The following is a 25,042-nucleotide window of genomic DNA, read 5'->3' on the forward strand; positions in this document are numbered from 1 at the left end:
TTGACAATGTGTATTTTATCAACGGAAAATAATAATCAAACATTTACATATGTGGTTTGTTCATATATATGTATTATGTGTGCATATTTGTGTGTATATATAGTATTTGTATGCATATATTTAAGCATAACAATTCATCACAGAAAGGATGGACCATAGCAAAGGGTCTTTATTACACAATACTTCTGAGCACAGGTCCTGGCACCAGACTGCTTGCTTTGAATCTTGACTCTGTTTCTGGGATTTGAATCCTGACTCTGTCAGAGCTATGTGACCTTAGGCAGGTTGTTTAATTTCTTGGGGCATGGCCTCAGCTTTCTTTTGTGCTGAATAAGACAAAAAAATAGTATCTAACTCCAAAGGTACTTAGGAGGGTTAAATGAAGGTAGGTAGGTAAGGGGCATAGAATAGACCCTGGCACTAAGCACCAGTGAATATGAACCATTCTTATTATTATCTATAATATAGAGTGTAAGCATTTGTCTATCCACTTTGAAAAGTAACACTTGGCAGGGCACGTTGGCTCATGCCTGTAATCCCAGCACTTTGGGAGGCTGAGGTGCGTGGCTCACTTAAGGTCAAGAGTTCAAGACCAACATGGCCAACATGGCAAAACTGTGTCTCTATTAAAAATATAAAAAAAAATAGCTGGGCATGGTGGCAGGCACCTGTATTCTCAGCTACTCTGGAAGCACAAAAATTGCTTGAACCCGGAAGGCGGAAGTCGCAGTGAGCAAGATAGAGCCACTGCCCCCCAGGGTGACAGAGGAAGACTCTGTATCAAAAAAAAAAAAGTAACCCTTCCTTTAGTGACTAGTTTAGTGTCCTACACTGATAGGTGCCTATCCAGTTGCTGATTTCTTGTGATGTGGATTTATTTTTACTTTATAAAATAAAGAGGCAATCTTAAACTTTGTTATGAAAATAGTAAGTGGTAAGGAACCCTTTAAGGGTTATGGTTTTAACATATTATTCAAAATAAGAATTGCAAACTCAATTGCTCAGAGGGATCATCAAGTAAATCCATATAGTAGACTGGGTAGAGCATGTGGAGAAATGAAGGCCTTCCAGACATTTAAGAAGACAACCAGTTTTCAACACCACCCAATTATTGCCAGGCAGAAACATGCGTGCACATTTTTTAAGATTTTTATTTTCATGCAAAATTTTCTGGCTTCTAAATGTTGACAAGAAATTCAAAGTCTGAAGCATTGTATGGATCAAACAAAATACATGACTAGAGATCAGAGTTGGTTCATATTGTTTGTTGCCATCTGAGACTTAGAACTTCCTTTAGACTATACTACCAAGTCTTTCTCCCAACTGTGTACCCCAGTTGTACCTTACGCAGTGCTACCCACGTGATAAGGGCTCAATATTTATTTTTTTTTGTTGAATTAACTTGATTTTAATTCTGAATCTTTCTGATTCTAATCGATGCTTTGAATTAATAATAATAGCTCCAGGCTAGGCATGGTGGCTCACGCTTGTAGTCCCAGCACTTTAGGAAGTTTAGGTGGATGGATAGCTTGAGCCCAGAATTCGAGACCAGCCTTGGTGACGCAGGGAGACCCCATCTCTACAAAACAAACAAACAAACACCACAAAAAGCATTAGCCAGGCATGGTGGTGAAGTGTTGTAGTCCCAGCTACTTGAGAGGCTGAGCTGGGAGAATCACCTGAGCCTGGAAAGGTTGAGGTACCAGTGAGCTGTGATTACAGTCACTGCACTTCAGTCAGTGCCACAGTGATACACCATCTTAGTAATAATCATAATGGTAATAGTAATAACCATAGCTCCCTCTGTTAGCCATTTATTTTAAATATCAGATGCTGGTAGGGACTTTATACATATCCCTCTGATCATTACAATATTCCATAAAGGTTGCTTTTCTCATTTTATAGATGGGAAAACTAAGAGGTTCAGTTAGTTTTTTAAGGTCCAAGGCTAACAGTGTTAGTGATATGACATTGTCTAGGTCTGCCTTTTTGAAGGAGTGAGAAGTCAAAGGGAGTAACAAGAGGTCCAGATCCCTGTAGGGTGTAACATTTCCTGGCATCAGCTAACTGGGAATGCTGATCCTGTTTTGTCCTGGAAAAACTTTTTAGGGCCATTCTATTGGATGACCTTGTCAGGCTTACAATGCAAAAAAAAAAAAAAAAAAAAAAAAAAAAAAAAAAAAAAAATTATGGGATAAAAGATGTCTTCCACTTACAAATGAGAGTGATAGCTATCTAAATGTTCATTTGTAAATCAGTTGTTTGAAACTCAGAATTAATTTTCCTGCAGAAACAGTTACAAATGGTGGTTATGTTTCCCCTGAGGCTCATCCACAAAAGACCATTTAGCCTTAATGTATCTGAAATAGTGTACACTTGTTGTGAAAATGTGTAGAAAATAGAACTCTTGCAATTCTAGTCATTAAAGGAAAAAAGTAAAATTGAATGAGAACTTTAAACTGCATCTTAAATGCTGATTCAAAAGAAAAGCAGATTTATCCAGAAAAGGATGCAGAACTTTGAAAATAATTTTGAGGGGACTTTAAAGGGGGCTTCTGAACACTTTCATAGCACTTGAGAAATTAATGAAATCATATCTTTGAAATATCGCATTTCATATCATGATTTCTAGATTTTTAACATAACTTTCCATGATTAATGCTATTTCTAGGGTTCACTTTAGAAGAAGAAGGGAAAAAAGGGTGGAAAAGGAAAAGATAAATGAAAATGGGCTTCCTAATGATGTAGAAGTTGACTGAGATAGCATGCGAAAGAAAATTAAAGATCATGTTTGTTTTTCTATAGGCATGCAAGAAGCAAAAGTAGCCATGAATTATGAACAGTGGAAGGAAGAAAGCATAGATTCTGATTTCACTTGAGAGAGACAAAACAATGCTGGTGGCAGAGATCTTTTCTCTGAGAAATTCCAGAAACTGTTACTGTTTTATTCTATTGTCTCAGGGCATCATACTTCATGGCAAATGTAGGATGGGTACAGGATTGAGATCAAGAGTGCAAAGACTGTTCAAATGGACTAAATGTTGAGAATACCAAGTATTTATTAAACAAGAGAGATTTTGTTCTCGAACAGAAGTCATTATCATTTTTTATTGTCTAGGTTTTATCATTCATCTTGTTTAAACTTCAGCCAGGAGAATGAAAGGTAGAAGTTTTTTTTTAAAAAAAAAATATTGTGGGCTGGTACGGTGGCTCATGCCTGTAATCCCAGCATTTTGGGAGGTGGAGGCAGGCGGATAACCATAGGTCAGGAGTTTGAGACCAGCCTGGCCAACGTGGCAAAACCCCGTCTCTACTAAAAATACAAAAATTAGCTGGCAGTGGTGGTGCATGTCTATAATCCCAGGTAGTCGGGAAGCTGAGTCAGGAGAATCCCTTTTGAACCCAGGAGGTGGAGGTTGCAGTGAACTGAGATTGCACCACTGCACTCCAGCCTGGACAACAGAGTGAGACTCCATCTCAAAAGAAAAACAAACAAACAAAAAAAGAACCACAAACCAAATATATGTATATTGGATGGCCAAATGGTTGAACATTGAACAGGAAATTGAGGAAGAATGAACAACCTCCCAGACACTTCCACAGTGTGCTTGCAAGGAGCCTAAAAGCTAGCTGCACAGAGCAGAGGCCCTTCCTGCCAGCAGAGGCCCTTCCTTCCTCTATTTCTCTAGAAATAGAGAAGAGAAAGACAGTTGGGGGACGACTACAGGGATTATTATGGATATAGGACAAAACTGAACCAGGGCAAAGAAACTGAAAACCAACAAGGCCAAACCAATGGACACCTTGAGGTGATGTGGGCAGATGCAGAGTGTCCCTTTTTTGTTCTTTGGAGAGTAAGATAGGCTTCCACCACGGGCCCTCTTGTCAATAAACCTTCCTGGGTTAAGTTGTTAGTTAGACTAAATTGCTCCTCCACCAGTCTGAGCTGACAGCAGTACAGAAACATCAAAACCATTGCTGTGTTGTCACCATAACCAAAGAGTGTTGTTAATGCATTTCCGTTACAGGAAAATTTTAACTTGCCTGCCTTTATTTTTTTTTGATCATTTGAATTTAAGACACCAGTTCCCAGTAGGATTCTCTATGACAATTTTCAATGATGAGAAAAAGTATCAAGGGTTTCTGGTCTCTGAAGAATTGTGTTCTTTTTGGCCAATAAAATTAAAATGAAAGAGATTTAAATTGTATTAGTTTCTCATTTAAAACTGAAGTTTCAAGTCACCTTCCATTACTACTGTATGGGATTCCTACACAAACCTATCGGGACCTGAGAGATGCTAAGCCTTTACTAAATTTCATGGCTACAGGGATATTTCTTTTGGGGACTGGAAATGAGAAGAGGTAATACCTACAATCTCATTTTCTCCTTAATTCTTCCTTGATTGAACTGGTGTCCATTTGCTTAATCTGTTCACTGTGTGTTATAGAAATTTACAATTTACTTTGCAAGTGTTAGCTATATTCATGTATGTGCTATCTTTCCTTTCTTCAATTAAATTGTGAGCTCCTTTAAGGAATAAGTAATCAATTTCTTATATTTTTTCTTCTCCCTCAATGACCAAAGCCATAGTATCTTACTTAAGACACTTAAAAGTGGAATATAAAAAGTAATTTCGTGCACTCCATACTGCCTTATTTACTAATTGCTATATGCATGCAAATATCATCTCACCAACTAGGCCCTAAGCACCTCATTGGTGGAGTCTTGTTTTGCAGTAGCCGTTATAACGGTTTGGGTCTTTTATTAGTGCATTGTAGGGACAGAGTAGCCTCTTGACAAATAGTTGTTTGTTAATAGTCAAGTTTGGAGGGCAGTAGATGAGACAAAGTAGAAAATGAGAGCTTTTGAGTTAAGCTATGACAACTAAAATCTATATTTAAAGTTTACAACCTAATTGTATGTCCTTTTTAGTACATACCACATCATTAAAACTTGATAAATAATGTTTCCTCAATACTATTACTTAACGAGGAGCAATAAAAATATGACGCTGGCAATAAAAGCTGTTCTATTGTTACTGCCTTACCTCCTGGTTGCTGAGCAAATGCTAGAAAGACAAAATGGGAAGTAGTTTAAATTTGAGAGATTTGGATCATTTTCTTGGCAAAGTCAAGAGACCATTTGCTTCTTTTAAGCAGCCTAAAAGGTGTTAAAGGATTAGAGGCAGAGGAAATACCAGCATTGCTGTGCTGTTAGATTCCTAGAAAATCAAATCGGGCCGGTAACAAGATTGAGCAACCCATGTCCTTAGAATTTTACTTCCCTTTACACCTATAACCTCTGTATTCTATTCTTAATAACCCATAGAAATAAACAGGGATGCTAAAATATTTTTTGAAGATAAATTCTACAATTGTTTCAAATTTGGTTGTTGATAAATATGATACGGATGAATATAAATAAGGAATAGCTTTTCAATATGAAAAGAGTCTCCTAAAATGACATAGGTTGTAAATTAGAGATGAATTTCTTATCAGTTTTAGTGCCTTGTGTGTCTCCTATTGTCAACTAAATGGTGTCACACAACACATCCATTGCCAGTCTTATGAGATGGAGCAGAGTTCAACAGGCACATTTCAAGGCCAGGAGGGCTGATTAACTGAAGGTTCAGTAGGTAAGAAAAGCACTAGAAACCTAATGATGAGTGAAATTTAGAATTCTCAAGAGGATAGAAATCCTGTTAAAAAAAAAAAAAACCACAGGATTGATACGATCTGAAAGTTGTCACAGCTTCAACAGTCAGTGTTGCCAAAGAAAATAAAAGTGGGACATTTTTTAAAAGCAGTAAACTTAGATTTCACTCAGGAATAAGTATTGCAATGCGGGAGAGACCTCAGCACAACAGCTCAGTCAAACAAAAGGCAGGAGACTGTTTAAAAGCTGGGGTGTACCCAAAGAAAGGCATTAAGGGAGAGGTTGGTCCGTTAGTCTATCCGGGTTTGCTAACTAGTGTTCACCTAGAGGAGCAAACTTCTCATATCTTTTTGACAGAAATTAGTGGTGCAAGTTGGAGCAAGGTATCCACTGAAGTTAGGTCCTTACTGTCCTACAGGGACTGGGAGTAAGAACTATTGTCTTGAATGTTTGTATTTCAAGGAGATGGCTCTCACGTCCTTGAGGAGCCAGTTCTGGATGGTAAAAGATTTATTTCAGTGGGGGCAGAGAAAAGATTTATAATTGCAAGCTTTCTAAAATAAGTGCTTTAAGAGGGATTCAAGGGCCTATTGGCCTATCACCAGGTTTTGGCTGGAACAAACAGTAAATTCTCCTGGCAGCATTGAGCTTTCTCAGAAAGTCATTTTAAGGGGGGTTAGTGTGAGAAAGACTGAAAAAGAAGTTATCCCAGAACTGTTCTCACCTTCGAGGCAGGCTGCGTCTCGGCCTCATATTTGTCCTCATGTTATTATCAGGGGACTCACAGTCAGGGAGAGTTGGTATAGAGGTTGTCAGACTTTAATCCCCCCCAACTTCTAGTAACTTACCAGAAGATGCCACAAAGTTTAGTGGTGATGGAGACCCTTCTAGCTAGAAGAAACTTTTGGTATTTATTTTTAATTTGATTTGTGATGTGTTCTAGCATTGTGAAATGAGGCAAAAAGAAATCCTGAAGCTGGTTCACAAAAGTAAGTTGGTGTAAAATCCTATGTGGTCCAGGTTTATCTCAACAATACAATGATCCTAATACCCTTCTCCCTTAGCCAATCTCCTCCCACCACCATAGCAACCATATTTCATAATAGGTGATTCCAACTCATAGAATGCCTCATCACTGCCCTTTGTACATGCAGATTGGGAAAGATGGAAGAGACTGTTCTTGGGAATAGCACACAGCAATCTGGGCCAAATCTGGGAGGTGTGTGCCCCACTATTTGCCAAGCTTATTATTTTTTTCTCTCCTTTGGCCTTACTCAACTAGAAATCCTCTGCATCTATTAGATGTCACTACATAAATAGCCCCAGTCTTCTTTCTTTTATCTCTGGCAGTGAACAATAGAAGTCATTTAAGAATATGAAAAAACAAGTGCAGTGTGAGGTGTATGGTAGCCATTGCTATTAAAATTACACATTCACTTTTCTATAATGAATGAAATTCTGGTGATAAATAATGGTGCCCCCTGAAAAAATTAGTTTTGCAGTTAGGACAATTTCTGCCTTTTATACAAACTGCCTAATATCATGCTTCAAGACAGTTATTTACCATAGTTATAACCAAATGTATTCTCCTGAAATGACTTGTTTTTCCTACAATGTGAAATATTTAATTTTTTGAAGATAATTTTGTTTGAACCAGCAGCTGTACTTTTAGGAACATAACCTGAAGAAATGATTGAATAGACTCACAAAGATGTAGATGTAGATGTAGGTTAAAGTGAGTTCGTCACAGGCAATCAAAGATGTAGTTTAAAAATGCAGAATTGTTTATAGTAGTAAAAATTGTGAACAGTCCCAGATATTGAACTTTGGAGGACTCATGAGGTTACCTAAGGTAAACGCATATAGTAGATAACAGTGTAACCTTTAAATTGATGATAGCTGTATAATATTTTTGAAATGGAAAGATTTTATGATAATTTTTAGTGAAAGAAGTAGCTTTCAAGCAATGTAAACACTGACATTTAGTTATTAAATGATACATATACATATTTGTATATATTTATACATACATACATAAACACACACACATACTTATATACATTTGGCTAAACAAAAGCCTAAAAGAATGATTTGTAATTTTGTGTATGCTTTTCCTAATTTTTTTTATTTTTCAGTGTTACTGTGTCACTCAGGCTGGAGTGCAGTGGCGCAATCTCAGCTCACTGCAACCTCTGCCTCTCAGGTTCAAGCGATTCTCCTGCCTCAGCCTCCCAAGTAGCTGGGATTACAGGCATGCACCACTACACCCGACTAATTTTTTGTATTTTCAGTAGAGGTGGTGTTTCGCCATGTTAGACAGTCTGGTCTCAAACTCCTTACCTTGTGATCCGCCCTCCTCTGCATCCCAAAGTGCTGGGATTATAGGCATGAGCCGTTGCGCCCAGCTGCTTTTGCTATTTTATAATTATTTTCCTAAGAAAATCCTATACTAATGGTGTAACAACCAAAATAAAAAAGAATGAGGAACGTAAAATTGCACTTTGCTTTTCTTACTCATTATGTCAACAAAACCTTAGACAACCACACTGGTCCTTCTTCTTTTTCCTGGCCAATTAAACCCTATTCATATTAATGATAACTGGAGAAAAGGTGCCTAGTGTTGGGAACAAGGATTTGTTGGTGTAAACCTATCGTGGTATCTTTCTCAGGGGACTGAGTAAATACAGGGCTCTATGCAACATAGGAAGAATTCTTAAGGAGCACCTCAAATTCTAAAATTCAGATCCCTGAAAGAGAGAGGGAAAGTCAATACTGCCCTCTGACTTAGAGTGAGAATGTGCCCTGCTGTGAAGGGACGAAGGTCACCCTAAGGTGGGAAAAACTAAAGGTAAGTACTATACGTATGTCTGGGACACAATTTTGACCTCGGTGGAAAAACACACCCATTACTGAGTAGCTTTGTCCTCCACTTATAAGGCATTGGATAGATGTTCAACAGGGGGAGCTTTACCTATGGAATTTTTGAAAGTCATGGTAGGGGCTATATTCCAGAAGGGATGCAAACCCTAAGAGACTGGTCATCTGCATTCTGAGGCTTGACAGTGAACTGAAAGTGTGGTCACTCTCTGGGGAACCTGGAGGGCTTGCCATGCGTGGCACAGGGGCTTCTGTGTATCAGCTTTTTTTTTTCTTGAAGCAATCTGGTCAGCTTGAAGAATCTGAATATCATAGAGGGAGAAAGCCTTCCATAGAGCATTAAAGTTTGTGACCTGAATTCCAGATGTGTGCACTGGTTGGTTTATCCCGAAGAAGCGAACGTAAATAAGATCATCCACACAGCACAGTTTACACGCAAGCGTGTTTACTTATTTTTCTGTTTTCTCTGTTGCACTCTCAGATTTTTAAAAAGCACTTACCATGACATCCTCCAGGCCTCACCTTTCCTGGCACAGAGGTGTTTGTAATAAATAATAATGGAATGAAGGAGTGAGGGTGCTATATAATGTTTACTGATACCCTACTTTTATAAATCAGGCCTCATATTATGGCGCAGGGCAGCGTGATTTATACCCAGTTGTTATTGCCATTTGTATTCAAAAGTAACAAGCTTTGTCAGTTTACAAAAATGCTTTTTCAGTCTTGGAATTTTTATTTATTTAGACTGTTTTTTTTTTTCTCGCTCTCTCTATCTCTGTTCTTCTCTTTTCTCCCAGTTCTTATGTATCAGAATCACCTGGGATGATTGCTAAAATTCAGAATTCAGGGGTCCAGTGCCCGGTCATAATCTCTAGGGCCGGGATTTGAGGATTAACATTTGTTAAAGACTGCAGCTCATTCTCATGGACACTCAATTTTGAGAACCATTTGTAGTTAATCTGTTTAAAGAATCACAGTTTTATACATTGTCCATCTGAAAATGCAAGGTATCACCTAGAAACTTTTAAAATAACTTTTCCTCTCCTAAGAACTGTAAAATAACAAAGTAGACAAGTGGAGAGTAAGGGTGATAGAGGTGGCTGGATCAATAGGAGCTCTCTTTCCTGGGAGGGTAACTTGATAGTGACTAGGCAGTGAAGTTGGAATGAATTGATTTTGTTCAAACAAGTTTTCCTGTTTCTCAGAGTTCTCAGTGAATGTTTTCTGCAGAGTTCTTGCAGTGTGCTGTTTCACAAACCATCAGAGGCATTTAGAAGGGCTAGGGTTTTCTCCTAAGGCTTAAGAACTTTAAATCTCTTGGGTGGAAGTAGTTTTCAGTGAATTGTTTGTTCTTGTGATATAAGACATAGTACACTAACCACTTGAATCTACCGTTCCTACTTATTGCTTTAAAGCCAGGATAGCATCAAGTTCTTGATGTACTTTACTAATCATGGCTTTCATTTTCTAGTGTGTATTTAATGGATATCTATTCATTTATCATTCTTAAGTGCAGAACACTAAAGAAAGAATATTGCAATCACAGATGCTATCAGGCTCAATTATTTTAAATTAACTGGGTATTGTTATGAAAATATTCTGTGATATCCCTATCTTCAAGTACAAAATAGGCAAGGAAAAAAAATGCACCTCAAATAAAAAAGTAGTTGGCAAAACTACCTTTTTGATCTATTTTCTCTCTATTAGAAATATGAATGGCTCTCAAATGTTTTACAAGGATTGTACATTGGACACCAATAAAACTATTCAACACTAAGGCCCCAAAAAGAAACAAAAATATATGGTGGCTCTTTTTGAAAAACAATGAATTTCATGTCTTTCTAGTAAAACACACTATAAAATAGCTTTTCTCATGTTTACATTTATATAATCATTGAATCCTATGCCATAGTCCCTGAAAGTTCAAACAGGAAATAGTGTGTGTGTGTGAGTGGGGAACAACTCTGTGGGACTGGTGATGGGTTGGTGGATATTATTTTTCTTTTTTAATAAAAGTATAACAATCATACTTTTGGCAATTACCAAACTCAGTGAAATGTACACAAATACCCATACCTGTATAATCAGCACCCAGATAAAGAAGTAGAACATGAAAAGCACCCCAGAAAACTGTGCTTATGCCCCCTTTCAGGGACTAATTCTTAAAAAGATAACCATTGTCTTGACTTCTAACATCATAGATTAGTTTGCCCTTAGGTTCTTTATAAAAATGGATTTTTTTTTTTTTTTTTTTTTGAGTCAGAGTCTCACTCTGTCACCCAGGCTGGAGTGCAGTGGCATGATCTCAGCTCACTGCAACCTCTGCCTCCCAGCTTCAAGCAATTCTACTGCCTCAGCCTCTCGAGTAGCTGGGATTACAGGTGCGCACCAGCACACTGGCTAATTTTTGTATTTTTAGTAGAGGCATGGTTTCACCATGTTGGCCAGGCAGGTCTTGAACTCCTGACCTCAAATGATCCAAGGCCAAGGCCTCCCAAAGTGCTGGGATTACAGGCATGAGCCACTGCACCCAGCCAAAAATGAATTTTTATATGCACTCTTTTGTGACTGGCTTCTTTGCAGCATAATGTTTGTGAGATCCATACATACTTTTGGGTGTACTTGTGGTTTTTTTATTCCCATTGCAGTATATTATTGAATTTCTTGAAATACTATGTATATATTTATACACACACACATATATACATACACTTTTAAATACAACTATGCATATATTTATATACATATATACACATGTACATATATGCATATAAACATGTATAGGTATATTTATATACACATACATATGTGTATATATGTATATGCACATATACATGCACATACACATGTATATATGTATATGCATATATACATACATTTGTGTATGTATATGTATGTATTATTTCTACTGATGATAGATTATTGAGTGACATCTAAATTTAGGCAGCTAAAAATACTGCTGCTACTCAATTCATTTTATACAGCTAACATTACCCCGAAAGCAAAACCATACAGACAGTATAAAAAAGCTACCGATAAATACTTCTCATGACCTAAATTTTCAACAATATATTAGCAAATTGAATAAAAATATGTAAGAAGAATTATACAGTATGACCAAGTGAGATTTATTCCAGGTATGAAAAGCTGGCTTAACATTCAAAAACCAATATAATTCCTCTTATCAGCAGGGTAGGAAAAAATAGAGGATTTTATCAGTTTACCTAGAAAAATAATGTGACAGAACATGAAAAAATGCTCATCATCACTGGCCATCAGAGAAATGCAGATCAAAACCACAATGAGATACCATCTCACACCAGTTAGAATGGCGATCATTAAAAAGTCAGGAAACAACAGGTGTTGGAGAGGATGTGGAGAAATAGGAACACTTTTACATTGTTGGTGGGATTGTAAACTAGTTCAACCATTATGGAAAACAGTATGGCGATTCCTCAAGGATCTAGAACTAGATGTACCATATGACCCAGCCATCCCATTACTGGGTATATACCCAAAGGATTATAAATTATGCTGCTATAAAGACACATGCACACGTATGTTTATTGCGGCACTATTCACAATAGCAAAGACTTGGAATCAACCCAAATGTCCATCAGTGACAGATTGGATTAAGAAAATGTGGCACATATACACCATGGAATACTATGCGGCCATAAGAAAGGATGAGTTTGTGTCCTTTGTAGGGACATGGATGCAGCTGGAAACCATCATTCTTAGCAAACTATCACAAGAACAGAAAACCAAACACCGCATGTTCTCACTCATAGGTGGGAACTGAACAATGAGATCACTTGGACTCAGGAAGGGGAACATCACACACCGGGGCCTATCATGGGGAGGGGGGAGGGGGGAGGGATTGCATTGGGAGTTATACCTGATGTAAATGACGAGTTGATGGGTGCAGCACAGCAACATGGCACAAGTATACATATGTAACAAACCTGCACATTATGCACATGTACCCTACAACTTAAAGTATAATAATAATAAATAAATTTTTTAAAAAAAAGAAAAATAATGTGACAGAATCTGACATTTATGTACTGCAAACACTCACCACAAGTTAAGAATAGAGAGTAATTTCCTTAACTTGATAAAAAGCATCTACAAAAACCCTAAAATTAACATCTTAGATGATGAAAGACTCATTATTTTCCTCCTAAGGTTTGTAATAAAGCAAGAATGTATTCTCACCATTCTTATTGGATGTAGTGTTGGAAGTTCTAGCCATTGCTACAAGGAAAAAATAGGAAGGAAGGAAGGAAGGAATGAAGGATGAAAAGAGAAGGCATACAAATTGTAAATTATCTCTATTTACAAATTTCATAATTACACAGAAAATCTGGAAAGATCTACAAAAGAACTTACATAACAAATGGATGAGTTCAAAAAATCATAGGATGCAAGATCAGTATGCAAAATGTTAATTTTTTATACCAACTGTGAACACATAACAATCAAAATTTAAAACACCATACAAGCTAAAATTTTTCCAAAGAAACTGCAATCTATTTGTGTATACTTAATAAAGCATGTACAGAATCTGTATGCTAAAAATGATAAAATGCTGATGAAAGAAATCAAATAGAATGTAAATAGATAGAAATATATTCCATGTTCATGGATTGAGAAACTCAAAACAGTGAAGATGTCGATTATTCCCAAGTTTCTGTTTTGTTTTGTTTTTACACATAGACAAGCTTATTCTCAAATTTACATAGAAAGGCATACATCTTGAATTAGCTAAAACAATCTTGAAAAAGAAAAATGAAATGTGAGGAATCATTCCACCTGTTTTAAGGCTTAGTGTATATCTACAAAAATAAAATTAGTGTGCTATTGATAGAGAGATACATAGATCAATGAAAAAATGAAAAAAAAAAACAATCAAATATGCCAAACTGATTATTGATAAAGGTGCAAACGTAGTTCAATGTAGAAAAGATAGCCTTTTCAACAAATGGTTTTGCAGCAAGCAGACATCTATAGGCAAAAAAGGAGCCTCTACTTAAACTTCTTACTGTTTATAAAAATTAACTTAAAATGAATAATGAACTTAAATATAAAGCATATAATTATAAAGCAGTTAGGGGAAAAAAACAGGAGAAAATCTTCAAGATTTACAGTGAGACAAATGGTTTTTAGATTTGACACCAAAAGCATGACCCAAAAAAGGAATAAATAAGAAATTGTACTACATCAAACTAAAAAGAAAGTAGTAAAAGTATTTGCAAACTACATATTCAATGACGGACTAGTGTCTAGTATATACATAGAGCTCTCTAACCTGGAAGGAAAAAAAGAAAAACTTCAAATTAACAAAAGACATAAAGGAACATTTCACCCAGGACTATATACGGATAACAAATAAATAAATGCAAAAAATGTTTAACATCATTAGCCATTAGTTAAATGTAAGTTTAAATCACAATAAAATATCATGATACCCCTATCAAACAGTCTAAAATAAAAATAGAGACAATACCAAATGCTAACAAGAGTGTTGAGAAATAGAATCATTCATAGGTTGATAATCAAAATGTTAAGAGTACAGCCACTATATGACCAGCAATTGTACTCTTTGGCATTTATCCCAGAGAAATCAAAACTAATGTTCACACAAAAACCTGTACACAATAGCCTTATTTAAATAACTTGGTATAACCTTATCATGGAACACTGTTCAACAATAGAAAGAGATGGACAAGCAACAACTTAGATGAGTCTTCAGATAATTATTCTGAGTGAAATAAGCCAATCCCAAAAGGTTACTGTGTTAGTCCGTTTTCACACTGCTGTAAAGATACTACTTGAGGCTGGTTAATTTATTTAAAAGAAAGTAGTTTAGTTGAATCTCAGTTCTCTATGGCTGAGAGACCTCTGGAAACTTACAATCATGGCGGAAGGCAAAGGGGAAGCAAGCACCTTCTTCACAAGGCGACAGGAGACAGAGAGAAAGAAAGAGAAAGAGAACGAACCTAGGGGAAACTGCCACTTTTAAACCACCAGATCTCATGAGAACTCTCACTAGCATGAGAATAGCATGGCATGATCCAGTCACCTCCCACCAGATCCCTTCCTCAACATGTGGAGATTACAATTCGGGATGATATTTGGGTGAGGACACAGAACTAAACCATATTAGTTATGGACTGTGTAATTCCATTAATGTAACATTTAAAAAGTGCCAATGTTTTAGAAATGGAGAACACATTAACGTTTGCTAGGGATTAGCTGTGGGGGACAGAGAAGGTGATAATAGAAGTCTTTTATTATATGGAATTGATTGAATCTATTTTTGCCTATTTATTAAAACATCATAAAGATAGAACGTTTTGTGCTATATGCCTTGTAAATTCCATCTTAAGTGGAAATAACAATTATGAAAATCAAATGTAATAGTTATCTGTTGCTAAGTAACCACCTTAAATCTTAGTTGCTTAAAACAGCCATCATTTACTACTTTCCGTGAGTAAAGATCAGTTGGGTGGTTCTGATCTGGACCAGAGTCAGCAGACTTTGGCTAGGTTCATTTACATCTGCAGTCATATTTAAACAGAGGTAGACTAAAGATACAAGTATGTCAAGAAAAGAACACAAAACAGCCAACAGTAATTTTAGTCAGATTTTCTTTTATGAAAAAGTCTTGTTTATTGCTATTTCTTTTCTTGTTGACAAACTTCAGATAGAGACTCTTCAGCTTTATTTTGTCAGAGATTGCTTATTAGCCAATGTGTATCTTGTACTTTATATGATTACTGATAAATGTCTTGTTGAGTTGTATTTGAAGTCCTGGAAAAATAAACCTCGTGCTCAGTTACCTGGATCCACAATAACTTCGGTCACCAAGTTGACTCCTTGAGTAAGCAAAGTCTCCACAACATCTGTATGTTTGTGGCCACACAAGATTGATTATTTTAATTTAGTCTGACAACTTAGCAAGTGTAAACAAGTTAATGAAACAAAGTATTGTGCCTATGGGTCAATTAAACAATGTTTAGACTAGTTTTTCCATTTTTTCAAGTAGCTGTTTAGTAAACATGACCCAGGAGTTGAATACATGATGTAAATGATATCTTCACAGAATTGGTTGAATATTTTGTTGTCACCAGAGCCAGTCGAAACCCCACAATCATTAACTAGAAATTAGTGAGACCCTCTGACAGGGCCAGTATCAGTTTACTTTTTTTTTCTCAATATTCTTCAGAATACTGAACTTGTCAAGGGGGTGGAAGATCAAGGAGAAGTGAGTTTGTTTCTGTGAAAAAGAAGAAAACATGATATACATCTCTTCCACTAGGGTTTCTTCCTCTACCATGAAGACAGTTTGAAAATGTTCAATGGCCACAGCATTCAGCTTCCCCATTAAAACAAGTACCATAAAGTCTTCATGAATAACAAAATAATCGTACCTTTTTTTTTTTTAATGTAAGAGAACAAGATGCTAATCAGGAACCACATTGATCCTGAAAGTGCTTTTTGGACAACAGGCAGTCTCTGACTGAACAGGCTATCCTTGAAGTGCCTCCAGCCTGTGATTAACTACGAAGAGCTTATAGAAAGCCAGAACTTTCAAAATAAAAATAAAAATTTTGACAAAGATTATTGAAGAATACTGTGCGATTTTTTTTTTTTTTTTTTTGGTCATTAAAAAAGGAATACTCACACTAGCTGATCCTTGAATTTCATTAGAAGCCAGATGGCTGCCTATGGAATGCAGTCCTTTTTCTGGGGCTTGCAAACTGGAGGACCTCACTCAGGTCTTGTTAACCAGCACTCGTTGTATGTTAGATTCACATTTAAAAAAAATCTTGATTTCTCCTTCTTCTGAAAAATCTGAATATCTGCTTCTGCGCAGTCAACAGGTCTGTGTTTCTATATTGTAGAATCATCTGGAACTGAGCAGTGGCACCGTTATTTTGTCCCACTCCCCATCAGACCCTTTTAACGTTGGGAACAACTTCACTCATTTACATGAGCTTCCAAGTCACTGTAGGCTTCTGAGTCTGAGCCCTTTGTGTCACTCTCAGACTGGATCTTATTTCTTTTGACCAAGGCAAATACCACTGAGGGTAATAGTGTTTGCAGAACTCAAGGGAGTGACTCCAACTTTGGAGCTTCTGAGCTCCAATAATGGCATGCGGAGGCTGTGAGCCTGTTCAATAGCTAACTCAGGTTCATGTCCTGGATCGAACTTGAGGTATCTCCAACAACTCTGAATCTCCTGGGATCTACTCTAGACTTGCAATTAGATTTAACAGCATGTTGCCTTTAGAATCACGGAGCTCACAGAATCAGAATGTAAGTGGAAACTGAGGGTTAGAGAGCTTGAGGACTTTCGTGACTTTCTTGACATTACCGAGTTCTGAAGGGGGAATTCATTTAATTAGGTGAGAAGTTTTGTAGCTCATTAATCAGTTCTTACTATTATTTTTATTTTTGACGTCTTAATATCAGCAAGGAAAAACATACTTTCTTTTATCTGCCACGAGGGTTTAGCCCACAGTAACCCAGTACTGTGCTACCCAATGTGTTAACTATGTTGTTTTGCGGTCTTTTAATATAATGTTTTGTATTCATTCACTATCCTATGATTGTATGTATGTCAGGGTCAAGGTCTAGCAACAGTGGTTTCGTCTAGGAGTTTGTTAGAAATACAGCCTCTCTCATCCCACACCAGAACTCTTCAACAGGAATCTTGAACAATATCCCTAGGTGATTCATATAATATTCATTAGTTTGAAAGGCATTGACATACATGCAATCGTATAATACTTAAATGAATATGTAGCATAATAGGACCACAAAATAACATAGTTAACAATTCAAATGTCTTCAAGTATAGCGGTTTTTGGAGCTACTTCCTTGCTTTAGCACAGAATGGTATGTGATTTTTTCTGTTTATTTCATTGGGCTGCTTCTAAGATTTTTATTTTTGGAGAAAGGGTTTCAAAGGTTAAACAAAAAATACAAAACAAGTTAAAAACAACCTATTATTTTACTAGCACAAATGGAGGAGAGAAACTAGAGGAATAAGGTTGAATTAACTAGACAAAGCTCTGTAGAGTGGGCTGGTAAATTTGAATGGCCTTTGTTGATATTGAGAGGCACAAGCGGGTCATGAGGTCTAATTGGAATTATAACTTGAATCTTCAAGAGCTTGCATTGTTGTGGTTGTCAAAAGATAAAACTACAACAAACTTATTTATCGATCTTACTCATATTGGCTCTTACTCACAATTCATGAATCAAGACAGCTGCCATTCTACAAAATAGAATGAGAGCTCCCACTGGGCACTGGCAGAGTGGTGGGTTTTGTAAGGTGGGGATAAAGAAATGAAGCAATAGTAAAAATCTGACTGGTTAATGTCAAGTTAATTTTTAGTGAAGGTTAAAGCAGAGAGGACCCACTTATTACACTGACTCAGGGAGCCTGAAATCTCCTATTTTCAGGAAAAACTTTTTTAGGGGGGAATCTATCTGCTTCCTTAAAGTTTCAGTTTGATTGTATGTCATTCAGCATGAGTCACTCCATTTTGATTTGCACTAGTGTGTTGTGGCCTAATGTAGGAACTCAGTCCAAAGCAATAGCCTCTCATGATCTTTGATTAACAGGTCATTATTGTGTCTCTTCTGGAATGTCTGGGCTCCTCTCTTCTCTTTTTCAGCTCTCTCCCCTATTTCCTCCTCTTTTTCTTTTCCCTTGCCTTATTCTTCTGTCTTGTCCTGCTGGGCATTTCTAAACTGTACTCTATCAAACCTACGTGCCTGACCAATCAGCTGATCATGTTAACCCAAGATTATCTGAACTTCCACCAAGGGAAAGCATATATACCCTAGGGTTAGAGATGGAAAACATCCCTGAGATGAGAATATTTAAGTAAATGCCGCCTTGTAAGGAAAAATGGCTGGAACTAGGGTTCTCCTACTTCGTTCCACACTACCCACACACATGTAGTTAGAAAGGTTGCTTGTACTCTCTGATACAATTTGGGAGAAACTGAACTTACTGGAAGATTCGTTAGTGCCACATTCAGTCTGACTAGGTCAGGATTTCCAAAAGTATACTTGTGTATGTGTGTGTGTGTGTGTGTGTGTGATGCTGATACAACATGGTATTGTACACTGCATTTCAATTTCTTTTCATATCATTTGGGGACATCCATATGGGTCTTACTGGAAAAAAATTATATTTCCTTGTGGCCAAATTACAAGAAAAATAAAATACAAAGTTTTAGGTAAGATATTAAATAGATATTAAATATTAAATTTATGTAAAATGTAAATAATTTTTAATAAGCTTCATTTTATGAGCATACTGTTTTATATAAGGTTTTCATGCTTGAAACAGCTACAAGTAATTTTTGAAGAAGGCAATTTAATGGTGATCTCTTCAAATTCTTTTTTTTTTTTTTTTTGAGACAGAGTCAGGCTGGAGTGCAGTGGCGTGACCTCGGCTCACTGCAACCTCCGTCTCCCAGGTTCACGCCATTCTGCCTCAGCCTCCCAAGTAGCTGGGATTACAGGTGCCCACCACCGCGCCCAGCTAATTTTTTTTTGTATTTTTAGTAGAGATGGGGTTTCAGTGTGGTCTTGATCTCCTGACCTCGTGATCCGCACACCTCGGCCTCCCAATTTGCTGGGATTACAAGCGTGAACCACCGCATCTGGCCCAAATTCTTTATTATCACAAATAGACAGCATTGGATATAAGGAGTGTGTATATTACTGTTTTCTTCATTTGACTACCACTTTCTTGCTAGCAACCAGAATTTCTGTAAATTATATGACAAAGGACTCATAGTTCTGTAACTCTAATAATTTTAATTTGTTCTTTTCTTTTCAGTGAAATTATAATGTTGAAAATATTTGCAATAATGCATGCATATGGATTTCTTATCTTTTTTTATGTTAAGTTTTCCAAAAGTAATGATCATGCTTTTCTTCAATTATAGTCAGATACTGTTCTTCTAGTGTTAAAAATTTTCTTTCAGAATTCAAATAAAATGCTGGCTTAACATAACCAATCAACCACTTCAATCTCCCTTTTTAAAGTTGAGTTGTTCTGAATCTATAAAATTGGTCATTAAATATTAACATAATTTTACATGTTGCAATTTACATTTTGCATAATTCACATTCTTGCAAATTTTAGCTAAGTTCATTCCAGTGCTAAAAAAATGAGAAGTCGGTTTTTGAAAGCAAAATTGAAAAGTACTTTGGATCTAGTGATAATGTTGTGTTCTTATAACCAGCTTCTTGAACTCCAGCTAATACTGTTGTAAATATCTTGAAGAAAATCTTTGTTCCATATTTTGCCCTTGCACACATTTAAAGTTCAAATATTTCCTGTGATGGATAGATGCTTTTGACAAAGTCCCAGTGTAGTTTGTGATGATTTGTTTAATACCTTTGCATGCAAATAAATAATAAGTTTTGAAGAAAAAGGAAGTATCAGGACCCACAGATAGATATTTGAGAGAATCTTCATGTTGCTTTTTAGTCATGTCAGCTTCCGTGGTGGATTCTTCGTTTGTGTTATAAATCTGGTGACTTCAATTTTAATAAAATCTTCCTAATTGTGGTGGGAAAATAAATTCCAAGTAAAAATTAAATCTGGTTAAGCATAAAGTTCTCAATAGAAATGACGATCTTTACAACTTTAGCAAATTAATTTTCTGGTTATTAGACTATTAAGTTTCAGTTAATTGAACAATTAAAAATGTTTAACCTTTATAAAATGTGATTTTAAATTTTAAAGGCCTACTGTGTCTTTAATAAATCAATTTAAATGAATTAGGCTCAATTATTTTTATGATAAATAAAAATTTGCTGAAACAAACAATAATCACTACAAAATTCCCTCAAACCCACTGTGCTAATTTTAAATATCAAAAGCTGATAAAAATATAAGTACATCCAGAGGTTTTAGAAATTAGAAAATTAACAACATCCGTTATCTTCTAAATATCAATATCTAAAAAGAAAAAAGAGAAATGACAACAGCAATCATAAGTGACTTCTAGATGAGTAATCACAAAGATAAGCACATGTAAGAGAAAGAACAGGAAATAACTTACATGTACTAACAAACAGAAAAGCTTTATTCGTGAAAAATAAATCACAGAGCAGTGGAGGTAACTCAACAGGTAGATGCTGTGTTTTAATCCAATAAAGTCTTCATCTGCTGAAGTAATAATTGCCAAATTCAGAAAGTTACATACAAATGTGTTCAAATGTAATTTCAACTTTTTAAATTTTAGAATAGTTGCAAAAATGGCTTTAAACTTTATCACCTCACAAATTTGAGAGCCATCAATATGTCAGGGCTGACCTGTGCCTCCTTTGTTGCCCTCTGGCTGAGTAACTCTGGCCTAGTAGGGGAAGCAACAGGACAGGGATGTGGGACTTCCTGGGTTTGAAGCCAGGCTCCATGGCTTGTTATGTGATCTCAAGTTACGTTGTGCCTCAGTTTCTTCATCTGTAAAGTGTTGATAATAGCCTACTACACTTTTGGCTGGCATGAGGATTAAGTAAGTTAGGACACATATTTCACCCCAAACAATGTCTAATGTAGAGTGTGTTCTCAACTAGGGTGGCTCGTTTTTATCACTACTGCCATTAGTAATAGTAATCCATGAAAATGGGGCCTGTGGTCAAATGGTAAATCTTGAATTAGGGCAAAAGTAAGCGGCTTTTGTAATTACAGAATTATAGTACTTAATGTCCTTCTAATATGCATTGTGAATCTCTGAGCGGTGGCAGAGCTATAGTGTATAGTGTTTTCTAAATTTACATAGCTGTAGAACAATTATTTGGGCTCAAGGATCTCATGGGGACACTGCTGTGCAGAATGCATTTTGGAAAACACCAGCCTCATGGCATCCCCAGACTAAATGAGCCTCTGCAACATCCTTTTAATAAGCAGGTCCTTTCCAAAGTCCAGTCCCAGCCCTGGCCCAGATCCTCCTATTTGGAAGCAGAGGCTTATTTTCTGTGTCAAGGTTGATTTGTCAGATGGTAAAGCTTGACAGAAATATAATAAACACCCTTCTTGATCATGCTAAGTAATTTTAAATCATCTAACACTTTAAATTAGCCTCTGATTTTTCTTGCCTCTTTGAAGACCTCTGCCAGAGAGAACGTTTGAAGAACTGGCTCCATCAGATACCCTTTGGGTTGCATGTGAATATTTCCATCCTACTTGAATCTGTTTTCAAAATAAAGCCTGATTAGAAACTGCTTTAAATGTCTGACCAGCGTCCAAACATCCTCAGAAGTCTTTGTGAAATGTCATCCATGCCCAGATCCCTTATGTATTTATAATGTTCCTGCTGTATCTTTCTCCCCTGCACTGTTATGTTTTAGATATTCATCCCCTTCTTCTCTCCAGGAAGGAGTGTGCAACTAATATTAAACACAGAGACAGCCGTCCTGAGCAGCTGCCAACAGATGCACAGCCCTTGGGCCAAGTTCAGCTGTCAAACAGCCCTGGCCCATGAGACAAAGGGCAGAAGCTTCCCAACCACACGCAGATGAGCAGAAACAGCTGCATTTGCTGTAGCCAGGGTCCTGGCATCCAATCCCTGTGATTCCTAATAAAAAAATACCAAGTACATGGAAAGGGAAAATTAAATACTATTCTCACCGATACCGTAATTGCTAACATCATCTCCCAGGAAGGCAGAATGGCAGATAACCCCTATTCATTTGCCTTTGTCCCATTGCGACAGTTAGTGCTCAAGGACACTGCATTTTAGCTTTTTACGCAGTCAATGGCCTGGCAAGAGAATTGTCTTTTTTTCCCTTGAGTTTGAAAATGGGGTATATGAATTTGGGTGTATATGAAGCTGGTAGGACTAGCTCCTGGAGGTAAAAGTACCTCAGATTATACATAACAAGTGATTATTTTTCAATCAGCAATCTCTACCGTAAAATACATAAGCCTAAGGGCACTTAAGAAAACATATAAACCTGGGTTTGAATATGGCTCTATCACTCAGCTGTGTCTTTCAGCAAGTTTTGTTAACCCCTCAGAGACTTAGTTCTCTCAACTGTGAACTGGGCTGACGTGAAAATTGAAAGAAATAATACCTGTAAAACCCTTAACAAATGTCTGAATACAGTGAAAGTTCAATAGGTGTTATTTTTATTATATATCTATTTGCTGGTCCAGTAATTTTTATAAGACCAGTATGACTTCTCCACCAGAGACTGACCAGGAAAGAATGCCTTCTGAATGATCTCTCTTGCAGCAATAGCACGGTAGGATCTTTTCCCAAAGCGTTAATTTCTCATTCTCTATTTCTTGCACTAATAGTTCCATTAGAGAATATCTTGCCCTCATGATCTCGTTCTGCATCTGGTAAGCTCCCATATTTGTTCCCCTCTTCACATGTCTTTCGTAAAATGAGCTTTCTATTGGTGATTGGCGTTGCCCCCTACTTTCTTGCCTTTATAACTCTGCGTAGGCATTTTCCACTCTACTTCCTACTTCCATCAGCTATAGAAGTCCCAACACCCATTTCAGCTCTACTTCACTCTAGCACAGTAGTTGTAGCAGGGGTTTTCCTAATTTCCTTGAGGGAGGAAGGAGAGAGAAAGGAGAGGCAGGTAAAGGGCCCTTGAGAGGGCTCCCTCACGAGCTTCACACCTGTAATCAATGCCAGAAGACTCAATGCACATTCAGAGGCCACCAGTATAGACGGGAGGCAGCCAAGAAAGACTTTGTGGAGGAGGCAAGATTTAGAGAATTGATAGAACTTGGCTTATGGAGAAGCAAAAGGGGAGAAGAGAGAGAAGGTGAGGAGAAACAATTTCTGAGTATTGGAAGAAGTCCTGAATTTGGAACTTTAAGATCTAGGTTTGTGATCTTGGGCAAGGCACCTAAAAACTCTGAATTTTAGTTAATCCATGATGTATACATGGGGGGTAATGTGAACTCAGACAACTTGTGTGAGAAGGTGCTTAACAATTAGTTGAATTGAATTTTATAGAAGAGACATTAGTAGATAAATTTAGTTGTAAGATTTTTATTGTGATATTAATGTTGCCATGCTAATAGGGTTTGAAGATGTAGTGGAATCGTGTTATAAAACAAGCATCGTGTCAGATCCATAATTAGCATTGAAGTATTCATTGAGTGCCCATTATGCCCTGGCAAGTTCATACCTCAGCACTGTGTTCTTTTACTTACATATGATTTATACTAGGGGTGTTTTAGGACTTTTAAAGAAATTTACTTTATCAAGGAAACCAATTATACCTGATGGAATCCTGCATACTCATGTTTTTCAATTTAAAATTATCTTTGATTCTACTGATGATCAGAAAATTTGTGAAAATTTTAGAAAGTCCAAATCTTTTAAAATTTGGAAAATATAATGAAGAAATAAAAAATCAGAATGAACTGTTTTCTACTTTCATAATGTAATCTTTGGAACATTATTAATGGATTTATATTATTCCAATGTGTGGGTATCTTATAATATATGAATATCTCATCTGTTCCAAGCTTTCACTATTGTAATTAAACTTGCAATGGATATCCTTTGTGTAAAAAGAAGTCTATAATTACTTCCTTTCTTTACATCTCCATGAAGGGAGGAGAATATTTCTTCCTCATTTATAGGCTCAACAGCCCAACTTGACCCTCCAGTTTGTCACACACATCTTTTCTGCAGCATAAGAAGTATCAGTTTCCTTGCATACTAGAAGAAGTGGTTCATTTCCACTGGAAACTGACCGGACACTTTCTCCACCAGATATTGCATTCCCCTGGAAAAGTTTTACCTATTTTGCTTGAAGATTTTACTCACTGAAGAATAAAAATACATGCTTTCAAGACGAATACTTGTCAGGTAAGTTCTAGAAGGATTCATTTTCGGTTATTTAATTCTGGAATTTAAGTAGATTGCCTTGGAAGGCAAATTTAAAGAACATTCTTAGACAAGGTATTCATGATTTGAAAAGGATTTTCCTAAGAACTGACAAACAGGGTGGTGTCTTTTCCTTTAGTGCTTTTTCCTGGAGGCATTTCGAATTCATGGAAAATAGTTGTCAAACCTCAAAAAATGGACTAATGAATAAATATAAGCTTTTGCTCAAGAACTAGGAAGGATTAACATCCCTTTGCTAATTCTGTGACCAGATACCTTATATAGGGTTATATATATTTCATCTCTGTCCCTCTGGCTAAGGGCCATCAGTTGAAAGTGTTTGTTATTACCTAATGTAAATGACAAGTTAATGGGTGCAGCACACCGACATGGCACATGTACACGTATGTAACAAACTTGCACGTTGTGCACATGTACCCTACAACTTAAAGTATAATAATAATAATAATAAAAGTGTTTGTTATAGCTGAATTAGCTTGTGCTATCCTACTCCAAATATTATTTTAAAATATCTAATTAATATATTATTCATCGAGTGACTTTTTTCACATCAGAAACTCTTTTTTCTGACAAAGTGACATATTGT

General features: G+C 36.6%; 1 protein-coding gene and 1 long non-coding RNA gene across 2 annotated transcripts in view; one reads left to right on the forward strand and one right to left on the reverse strand.

The window, feature by feature from the left end:
* The window catches only part of DPP10 (dipeptidyl peptidase like 10), a 1,406,192-nt gene that overhangs the window by 24,266 nt on the left and 1,356,884 nt on the right, over nt 1–25,042 (forward strand). The window lies entirely within an intron of this gene.
* On the reverse strand, nt 1,134–6,734 carry LOC126932668 (uncharacterized). The gene is made up of 2 exons (XR_007718272.1): nt 6,505–6,734; nt 1,134–1,579 (listed from the first exon to the last, which is right to left on the reverse strand). It is a non-coding gene; the product is annotated as an uncharacterized LOC126932668 (long non-coding RNA).

The sequence above is a fragment of the Macaca thibetana genome, chromosome 12 (assembly GCF_024542745.1).
Source record: "Macaca thibetana thibetana isolate TM-01 chromosome 12, ASM2454274v1, whole genome shotgun sequence".
In the NCBI taxonomy this organism is placed as follows: domain Eukaryota; kingdom Metazoa; phylum Chordata; class Mammalia; order Primates; family Cercopithecidae; genus Macaca; species Macaca thibetana.